Source organism: Amborella trichopoda, chromosome 8 (assembly GCF_054954075.1).
Source record: "Amborella trichopoda isolate Santa Cruz 75 chromosome 8, AtrichopodaSantaCruz75HAP2 v2.0, whole genome shotgun sequence".
In the NCBI taxonomy this organism is placed as follows: Eukaryota; Viridiplantae; Streptophyta; class Magnoliopsida; order Amborellales; family Amborellaceae; genus Amborella; species Amborella trichopoda.
In genome coordinates, this window is record NC_142343.1 from 11,262,972 (window position 1) to 11,274,415 (window position 11,444).

Sequence of the window (11,444 nt, forward strand, 5' to 3'; positions counted from 1 at the left end):
CTTCCTAACATAAAACCAAATTGGTCTTCAGATACACTCGTGTTATGCTTTAGTTGTTACTTAATCACTCTTTCCCAAAACTTCATACTATGACTCATAAGCTTGATCCCTCGATAGTTCGTACAATTTTGTATGTCTTCTTTACTCTTGTAAATATATACTGCAATACTTTTTCTCCATTTGTCTCCCATTTTTTTTGTTCTTAGCACCATGTTGAACAATTTGTCAGCCAGTCAATACCAATGTCTCACATGCACTTTCAAACCTCCATCAGAATACCATTTGGTCCTAAAGTCTTTCCTATCTTCATCATTTTCAAAAAAGCTCTTTCACACAAGATACTATCCAGTCCTAAAGCCCCTGTGAGGAAGTACACTACTTTGTTTAGGAGGATTTTATTCATAGGGGAGTTTGCAAATTAAGTTGAATTTTGAGTTCTTTAAAACCAATCTGGCATCCCTAAGCTAATGGTATGCATTTCGTGTTGGAGAGAAATTCATTTAGTGAAATTTTTTTTAAAAAAATTGTACGAATTCAAATTCGTTCAAATTAATATTGAGATAAATAACATAGGTTTTTCAAATTGATCTCAAAGTTGGATTTTTTGCGTAGTCTACAGTTTGCTTGGGAGGGAGCACCAAGCTAAAAATAGATGATTTTATAAAAGAAAATTTTTATATAAAGTATCAATGTTGTATCGTTAAAGTAAGGTGCACCATATAAATCATCAAAAAAAAGTGGTCCACCATAAAATTGCTCCGGTTGATCATTTCAATTAGATATGAAGAAAAATATGTTTTTGAAAAATAATGCATTTTATAACAAGAGATCTGAATCGTCTATTGTAAAAAAAAAAATTAAGTATTTATAAATATGATTGATCTATACCATCTTTATCATTTTAACTTTTTTTTGATTAATTGGGGTCCGCTACATGAATCCCAATTCTCCATACAACTCTATTAAATGCCATATCCTCAAGCTATATGATCCATCTATACCATTTTCAAAATTTAAATCAATAAATTTACGTGCTATCCCATACTTCTACGTAAGGAGGGCATCGCACATAAACCTCAAACTTCAAAAAAATAGCAACGGTAAGGTTCGTTTGCCCATTACCAAATAGGAACAAGTTGGCTTTTGCAGAAGATAACAAACCCAAAACACAAAAGTTTCACAAGTTTTATTCGATCGCAGTGGGATTCGAACCCACGACCTTTAGATCCGGAGTCTAACGCGATATCCACTCCGCTATGCGATCATTTTCTCCAGCCGCAGTACCCAGTATATGCTGAAAAGCTCAAAGGGCCTTTGCAAAAAAGAAAGCTCTAAACAATCAAAGTAGAGCGCACCTTCAAGATAGTGTCAATAAATATGGTTTCAATACTCGAAATCTTTGTGATAACCTTAAAATATATGTTCATCTCTAATTATAAAATTTTAAGCTACACAAATAGTATAGATCGAGCGGATCTATGAAAACTTGAAAATTGACGGTCCAAAAATGCGTTACAAGATGCACTATTTTCAAAACTTGAAATCTATTTTTTTCTCATATACATGAATCTTGATATCAAGATAATCAATTTGAGGAAATTCAAGCATCAAAATGACCTCTTTTAGTTAAATTTTGGAGGTGGGCTCAAATTTGATTGTTTAGAGCTTTAGCTTTATATAAACTTTTTCTTTAAAAAATAGGAAGCGCACAACCATTTAGCCACAACTAAATATTTAGAAGAATGACCAAAGACAAAAAACAAGAAAGACATTAACTTTGACTTTTGATGTCGAGATGATCAATTTGAGGAAATTTAAACATCAAAACAACCTCTTCTAGTTAAATTTTTGAGGTGGCCTCGAATTGTTTAGAGCCTTGGCTCTATATAACCTTTTTCCTTCAAAAAATTGGAAGAGCACAAACATTTAGCCAACTAAAAATTTAGAAGAATGGCCAAAGAGTTAATAAAAAACAAGAAAAGATATTAACTTCGACTTACTGAACACGAAGTCCTTTTCAAAGACCAACACAAGCAGAGAGGGGAAGCTTTCCATGTGAACCTATATGCATGTATCAAAGACAATTGGCAATGGCAATGGGTGAAAATGAACAGTGTTTTTGCCTATAGGCTCATCACTGTTCCAAATAATCAGGCGGCGTGCGTTTTTAGACTGTCCGTGGTGGTACCGTGACAGTAAAAAATTTACACGGAACCGCAATCAATAAACCGCTACAGACAGTGATGGTGAAAAGCATTTTGCCTATAGGCGTTTTTAAGGCATTTTGCCTATAGGCGTTTTTAAGGTTATATATATATATATATATATATATATATATATATATATATATATATATATATATATATATATATATATATATATGAGTAATGATCCTATAGGATCCTCCCCCACCCATGTGTGTAGGATCCCAAATCTCTAGAAATGAGTATGAGACTTGGTTTTTCTATAGATCCGTACCAAATTTAATGGTTATCTTTTAGGGTCCTACACACATGGATAGGAGAGGATCCTATATGATCATTTCCCTCTCTCTCTCTCTCTTTTATATATATATATATATATATATATATATATATATATATATATATATATATATATATATATATATATATATATATATATATATATATATATATATATATATATAGGGATATTCTAAACTTCACACCCCTTCAAATTATAAAGGTTCAAGATAGAGAGAGTTGTGAAGGGTGGATTTATTTAATTTTATTGTCTATTTTTTGAAAAAAAGTTACTTTTGTAAGGGCAAATTTGTAAATATTACTACAAGACAAGACAAGACAAAAGGTATTTTTGTCATCTCTATAAAGGGTAAAATTGAAATTTTAACTAAAAGACAAAAGCACTCTATAAATAAAATTAAAATTACATGTTACAGGACACTAATTTCCAAAATGCTATTGTGCTTTTGTGAAAATTTCAAATTTGCCTTGCTTAATGGTAAATTTACCGATTTAAATAATTTTTTAATAAAAAAGTAATGATTGTTTTGATCAGTGGTTTAAAAAACGGATCGGTGGCACGGATCGGGCACCACAACCATCCGGATCTGTGGATCGACGAGCCAGATAGGGAATCAGCCGAATCAGTCGGATTAAGCTGTAAAAAAAAATATAAAAAAATTATTAAAATTTATTATAAATGTTGTTTTTTAGGAATCCAATAAGAAATCGAGGTACTATATTATTAATTTTTATTTTTTTCGTCAGTATGTGACTATTGAGATATTTTTCTCTGTATGAACTTATTTTAACCATTAAATTACATCACACAAAATAAAAATCATAGAACTATTATGGATGAAGTATATAATCATACATAGACTACAATAAAAAATGATTTTTTTATAAGAACATTTTAGTTTTTTTGACAAAAACCTTTTATTTTTTTACAAGAAATGTTTGTCGTATTACATTTTTTTTTGTTTTTAGCAATAACCTTTTTTTTGACAAAAAATACTTGTTATATTATTATTTTTTTATAAGAACTTTTTTTTTTTACAATAACTTTTTATTACATTTTATTTTTTTGACAAAAAAAATAAATTTGACAACAAAAATAATTGATAAGAACCTTTCATTTTTTTTTTTATAAGAAACTTTTTATTTTATTGATAAGAAAAACATTTGACAAAAAGCAAAATTGATAAAAAAAAACCTTCCATTTTTTTGATAAGAAAAAAAGTTGACAAAAAGCGAAATTGATAAAAAAAACCTTGCATTTTTTTCTTATGACAAAAATACTTGTTGAATTATTATTATTTTTTTATAAGAACCTTTTTTTTTTGACAATATCTTTTTATTACTTTTTTTTTTTTTGACAAAAACTTTTTATTTTTTTTGACAAAAAAAAGAAATTTGACAAGAAAAATAATTGATAAGAACCTTTCACATTTTTTTATAAGGAAATTTTTATTTTATTGATAAGAAAAAAATTTGACAGAATGCGAAATTGATAAAAATACCTTTCATGTTTTTTATAATAAAAAAATTTGATAAAAAGAGAAATTGATAAAAAAAACCTTTTAATTTTTTTATAAGAAAAAAATTTGACCTCAAAAATATGAAATTGACAAGAAAAAAATTTATAAAAAAAAAATTTGACCTCACAAAAATAAAATTGACAAGAAAAATAGTTGGATAAGATAACCCCCTTTCTCGTGTATTTTGGACAAGAAAAATAGTTGGATAAGAGAACCCCCTTTCTCGTCCCAAGGAGAATCAAAACCACACCCTCCACATGCAGAAAGAAGTATTAAAAGCACAAACAAAATATATAATATATTAATGTTTCGAGTTAATACCTTCACATTATCCCACATCGAAGAGGTAGAAGGAAGTTGTAGTGAATAAATACCTCTTTATAGTTAACAAGGATAACACGTGCGAAGTGAGGAGAGAGTCATGTGATGAGGTGTGCGGACCTTAAGGTCCATGTACTTTTAAAATTTACAAAAATGCCTACTGAAGAATCAGCGAGCCATGACGTCATGAATAGAAGAATCAAGATATTCATGACGTCACATGGTGATTTACAGCATGAAATCGCTGGTTCTTCTCTAAAACCGAGCGATTTCCAATATTTCACTAGAACCGACACGAATCTGCCTGTTCCCCAGTCGAATTGAATGAGTCCGGTTCGACTCGCCGAATTTTCAATCAATGGTTTTGATAAATACACCCATCACAACCCTTTCTAACAACCTTTCTATTTTGAAGGGTTATTAACTCTAAACAAATCTTTGTATATATATATAGGTTTGACTAGAATTAACAACCCCTCAAAATACGATTAAAATTAAAAGAGGTTGTGAGGGATGTATTTATTAAAAAGATCATTACTTTTTGTAAAAATTATTTTAATAGGTAACTTAACCTTTAAGTAAAGACAAATTTGAAATTTTTATAAAAGTACAATGGCATTTTGAAAGTTAGTGTCTTAGAATTGCCTTTGTCTTTTAGTAAAAATTTTAACTTTATCCTTTATGGAAAAGACAAAAATACCCATTGTTTTCTAGTAACCCTTAATGATGAAGCTATCACAAAAAATAACTTTTTTTAGAAAATAGACTACAAAATTAGTAAATCTACCCTTAAAAACTTTCTTTATATTTAACCTTTCTAATTCGAAGGGCCTTAACAACTTTCTTTACATTTAACCTTTCTAATTTGAAAGGTTGTGAAGTTTATATTATCCTATATATATATATATATATATATATATATATAAGAAGATGCTACGGTATGCCGATTTGTGTACCGCTACAGTAAACGCCGAACAGTCCAGATCGAATCTAGGCCAATTTGACGATCATAGATATCCGATAGTGTTTTATTTTTCATTTTTTCTCTATAAATCGAAATGATCTGAAATTTGAAGCGTGTATTCATTAAAAATAGGAGAATCTACGAAAAATAGCAAAAAAATATTTACATGAAATAAATTGATCAAAATACCCCCAAAAAGATTCAAGGGTATTTTGATCAATTTATTTTTTACGAATTACTTTTTTTTAATATTTTTATTAGCTGCGCCTCACTAACATGTACATACGCTCTCAATTTCAGATCATTCCGATTTGTAGAAAAAAATTAAAATTCAAACATTCTTGTACAACCCTGACTATCAAAACGGCTCAGATTCGATCTGGGGCCATTGGACATTTACTGTAGTAGCATGCACATGGGCGTACAGGAACTTTTTCCATATATTTATGGCTTGAATTACAATATCACAAGCTGGCTCTAGAGTGTCAACTAAGGTCCATGCGTTTAAAGCATCCATCTTTAAAATGGATACAAATAGGTGGTCATCTAAAAACAAGTGTAACAAATGGTCTAAATGTTTTCTTAATAGAATTATTATTTTTAGTTTCAAAATTTCTTTATTTATTCATATTTACGATCTCCGATTATATATTCTCTAAAAATTAAGATCAAATTCTATTTAAAAAATAAATTTAGTAAGGGATCGCATTTCTACATGTATAGGCTTGGCCGCATTCTAACCGCTTCCAAAAATATTGATCCAACACAAAACAAAAAATTACCAAAATACATGTGAACTTTAACTTTTAGGGCCATTTTTATTGTTTATTTTACGAAAAATTTGGGGCTCACAGAGGAGTAGAACCCAAATTTCAAACCAAAAAGTTTGTAGAAAAAATTAAAATCAAACAGTATTTTGTGTGACGTGGGCAATCCTTAGTAGTCGGAATAGCTTAAAAAAATAGGGTCACATACACACAATTTATGGTTGGAGTTACACAAAAAAAAATTCGTACTTAAGAGTTAGAGAGAGAAACTGAGAGAGGGGGAAAAGAAAGGGTACCTAGAGAGAGTAAACGAGAGACGGAGTTAACTGATTCAGGTAATAATATATCCATGAAGAGAGAGAGAGAGAGAGAGAGAGAGAGAGAGAGAGAGAGAGAGGTGTTACCTGATTCAGCAAAACAGTAGATCCATCAAGAGAGAGAAACTGAGAGAGAGAGAGGCTGTTGCCTAATTTGGCAAAGAGTATATCCATGCGTAAAGCTTCTAGTATAATGCACCCGCACACTGGAGAAAAATAGAGATAGTAAGAGAGTAAAATAAATAAAAATAAATAAATTATAATTGATATCAAAACACTTTTCCTAATCTAATAAATATATCTCAGTAAGAAACCAACCAGAAATCCACCCAAAGATGTGTAAATAAAAAATAAATTAACAATGAAAAATAAATCTTATTTATTCGAGAAATATAAGGCGAAAAATAAAATTGGAGAAACAATAGGTCCAATGACTATGATCAAGCCCTGGTATGGAGTGATATATATAAAGAGAGAGAGACGCCAATTCAGTGGAAATTAGGGTTTTTTCTGCTAATCAAAATTCAATAAGAAAGAATAATATCTCCAAAATTATTGAGTGAAAAAAAATTAAAAAGCAGGGAAAATGGGAAAATCGCCATGATCAAGCCTCGTATTGAGCGATCAGTGGATCGGAGAGATAGGAACAAAGAGAGAGAGAAATAAAATGGAAAAATAGGAATGTACCCATCCTCCATAAGAGATGATAGAGAGATCCTTCGCTTTGCTTCCCTCTTCCAAAGTCTAAGCCCTCGTGGTGGACCCGTTTGGGTGATTAATAATGCTTATTAGGGTTAGGGCAGAACTTTATAGAGGAAAATATATCGTGATCCACATGACCACGTGACGGTTTAGATGGTCATGAACAGATAAACTAGCACATGGAAGGAGAAGTTTATTATGATCCACATGAGCAAATAAAATATATAGTCCCCTACTCTCTCTCACTCTCGCCATTCGACCGTAATGTAAAGGATCAAGAATTTGTGGCTAATGGCCATTATAGATACTAATAAGATGCACATGTGTTGCACATGATATTAAATATTAATTATTAAAAAAATATTCAAAAAATATATACAAGTTTTTATTATACAATAATTTATCTAAATTTATTGAAACATGAATAAGTTTTCATCATATAAGGTTATAATCAATGATAGGGAAGTAAAAAGGAGACGCATTATAATCATAAATAAATTAATTCAAAAGCGAATGTTGCATAAATGCATACATGCATGTGAAGGAGTTTTCAAGAAACTCTTAAATCAACATATTGAAGAAAATATATTTTTATTTTCCAAAAAATCAAATATTAAAATGATAATTACTATATTAAGAATTGTAGAAATAGTGAACCAAAAAAATTTATTTTAAAACTATGGGTAAAAGTTATACATTAACAATTATATAAGAAACTATCAGAAGCAAACAGGAAATAAATAAACTACAATGAAACTCACCGCTAGCTGCCCACATAAATTAAAGCACTATAAATGAAAGCACCACCCCTCCAATCCAAAGAATACTAGTTTTATTTACCTTCGTAGAAGAAAGCATGAAAGGTAAATCATGGGAAAATAGTGTTAAAAAATAAAAAATAATTATGATAAACCTGAAATTTGTAAACCATTATTGCAACTAAATCTGATAACAAATCATTGCTAAATTAACCAAATTCTCTTTAGAGATTATTTATTACATTTTTACCCCTATGTTTGATTTAATTTAGTAAATCCTATTAAAATAGTTAATATTCACTACAATAAATTTATTGTCATACAATTAGAATAATTGTAAATAAATATATAATTACATAATGATTCTTATATATGCATAATATATAAAAAATAATTAACTGTAAAAAAAAATAATGGCATTGACCCATAAATGTGTAAATGCTTTAGTGCGAGAGCCAGCATGCTTGCAGAAATGCAAGTGTGGACTCTCTCTCTCTCACTATCTCTCTTCCATCCATTCTTAGCATCTCTTTCTTCTTACTTTTCTACTTTCTCTCTTTCACCACCGTTATCTCACATGTTCTTTTCTAGGTAATTTCTCTCTTTTTAATATATTTTTTGTTTTATTTTGTTATCTAATTTATTAAAAAATTTAATGTTTTTTAATTATATATTTCCATAGGATGAGTGAGAGGGGAGAAAGAAATGAGAGAGGCCACAAGAGATTAAATTTAAAGAGAGATTGTTTGAGAGATTTAATGAAGTAAGAACCTTTGGTATCGGAACTCTTTGAAAAAAGAGAATCGTTGAAATGTTTCCACAAAGAGAGAGTTGGGAAAGGGATGCATGTTGTAAAACTAAGATGAATCTCGTTCTCGCTTAATATATATAGTAGATATATTTATGTCAGCCTCTAGGTTTTATATAAGTTTTCAGACTTAGAGAGTTAAGAGGCATGATTAACCTCTAGTTCTTGAAATGGGTCTAATAACTTATAGTTGTGCAAAATGTTTGCACGCTCCCGAGGGTCCATGTCCTGTATTTTCTCCCTTGTGCAAAATCTGTGCTTTAGAACCCCGTGATTATTCGATCCAAGTTGTCAATTTGGATGTGAATTGGTTAGGACCGAACTGGTTTAGAGCTGGTATGGTTCCTAACCTAGTTCCCCCAAAAAACCCTTTATATATGGTTTTTTTTTTTTCTTAAAGCTTATCTAATGTTTTAGTGTTCTTTTAGGTCCCTCTAAATACCCACCCTATAAAAATCTTTTTAAATTTTTATTTTATTTAGTTTATTTTAATAATTTTTTGGATCACTGACTCAGACAAATCCAACGCCATTCTGGTTGATCTAGCGATCTAACACACATCTATGGGTGAAGAGCTTGCCCCACCAATCCAAGTTTTAAAACGCTGTAAAATCTTGTCTAGGAATATATTTAAAATCCCAAATTTCATAGAAGATACCTTGACTAATTTTTAAAAAGTAAAATATTTGTAGGAGCTTTATACATGCTTGGAAAAAATTAAAGAGCAAATAGCATGCAAGCATGTATACTCATTCCTCCGGAGAAATAACTACTACTTAGATCTTACTGTTAAAAAATCGGGTAGTTCTTGTTCAATCTTAGGACATTTTTTTAGGCACACAGAGTGTGGGGATTTGAAGTTCTTTGTCTTTTTTCTTTGAGTTTGCTTACTAGGTTCAAGAGGTTATATTCCTAAACTAGAACCTAAACATACTCTTAGGTTGGGTTTTATCACGGGGAGCATAAAATTATTTGATAAAAATTAATGCAATAAGATTGGACAGAGACTATTGAATTTTTGGATCGCATTCAAGTGTTGAAGAGTTCAAGTCTTTGTTTTTTTTTTCCTCTTCAAAACAAAATACTTTTATGATTCTAAAGTAGATCCCAAATTCCAAATCGATCCAATCCTCCTAAGTTGAACTTTTGCTCAAGATAGCAGACTTAGGACTAATGCTCGAGAAAGAAGTATGCATGAGCATGTTACATGGAATCTAGTTCTAGATTTCATTCCTTTTTTTTTTTTTGAAATCAGTGACTAAGAGTTTTTTTTTTTTGAAATCTAGTTATAGATTTCATTCGGAAACGCGAACGGACTCATCATCATCATCAAAACCTTTCTCAACTGTTTGGAGTCGGCTCTGAAAGTGATTGGACTCGGGTACAATACTTCCGAAATGGTCTTAATGGGCACCAATGCCAAACTCAATCTCATTGGTGTGGTCATGCAAAAGGAAAATTGTTTCATGCAGACTAGACCGCATTTTTACATATGCAGTCCATAAAGTGTAAAGCATCCATCTTAAAGATGGATGCAAGTAGGTGTTCCATCTGAAACAATGAAAACTAACGGTTCAAATGTTTTCTTACTATAATTATTATTTCTAGTTTTTAAAATTTTATTTATTTGTTCATATTTATGATCTTCATGTTAGAGGTTACATGGCCTTAAAAATTAAATCTTAAAATTCATCTCAAAAATAAATTTGTTAAGAGGCCCACATTTCTACATATGCGGGCTTGGCCGCATAGAAACCGGGTCCCATGCAAAATGGCGTTCAAATTGCACTATTTTGAGGAAGGTTTTCATCTCTTAAATTCTCCACTACACATGATCAAGTCCTGCAGCTGACCTTAATCATTACCTCTCCCAAACATAGCCTTAAATACCACTTAAGTTGCAAACTATTTTTGCTGTAATGGTGGCCTTCTCTTGTTACTGAAAAGTGATTTCATGCAACCATTGCACTATAATATGATGCAATGACGTATTGGCATAATTTAAATCGAGATCAACTACAATCCAATGGCTGAGGTTGAAGTCAATTTTGTCTACTTTTTGAAATTTAAAAGTAATATTTCTAATTTTGAATTCAAAATCCGTATTTCTATATGTTTCTCTATCCCCCACGTATTCTCTTTCTCCCACCCTCTTCTCTCTCTTCCTCTCCTTCTCTCCACCTTATCGTCTCTAATTTAGAGATCCTGCCTCCTATTCGTCCCCAAAGGAACAAAGCTACCCATCTGAGAAGACTATGGGTATTCATCAATGACATAATGATTTGCATAAAGATTCAAGGTGAGCCTTTCACTTTTTTTTTTTTTTTTTTGCTTTCCTTAGATCTTGATTCAGCCCTCTATATATATATATATATATTCTTTGATCCCAATTTTTGAAATCCTTCTCTATCAGCTTCCTATGTGTTCTCTCATCATTCTCTCTAGGTTATCTTGCTCTTTCCTCTATCTCTATTCCCTTTCTTAGGATCTCTTTCACTCTACCGAGGCCTCTCTAGGATTAGCTCTATTAATGCTCTTTTTTTTTCTTTTTCTTTTTTATGCTCTATGAATGGGGTTCTTTGGTGTTGTACAAATGGGGTTTTCTTCAAATCATTGGATGGGGTTTTTCTAAGCTTTGTCTACGAGCTCTAAGAACGGTCCATAATTATGTATGTCATTATCTCAATGAAGATATGTATGTGATGTTTATAGTAAAAAAGGAAAAAAGATATTACTGTGATATTGTTAAAATCTCCATTGCTATCTTATTATTTGTCTTGGAA

General features: G+C 30.7%; 1 long non-coding RNA gene and 1 other non-coding gene across 3 annotated transcripts; both read right to left on the reverse strand.

Moving 5' to 3' along the window:
- Window positions 1-974: 974 nt before the first annotated feature.
- On the reverse strand, window positions 975-7,353 carry LOC148780786 (uncharacterized). 2 transcript variants are annotated; one of them, XR_016060538.1, is made up of 4 exons: window positions 7,081-7,353; window positions 6,481-6,599; window positions 2,001-2,061; window positions 975-1,355 (listed from the first exon to the last, which is right to left on the reverse strand). It is a non-coding gene; the product is annotated as an uncharacterized LOC148780786 (long non-coding RNA). The 2 variants fall into 2 exon arrangements; XR_016060539.1 differs by lacking the exon at window positions 975-1,355 and adding an exon at window positions 1,366-1,898.
- TRNAR-CCG (transfer RNA arginine (anticodon CCG)) lies at window positions 1,192-1,264 on the reverse strand. The gene has a single exon. It is a non-coding gene; the product is annotated as a tRNA-Arg (tRNA).
- Window positions 7,354-11,444: the final 4,091 nt, after the last annotated feature.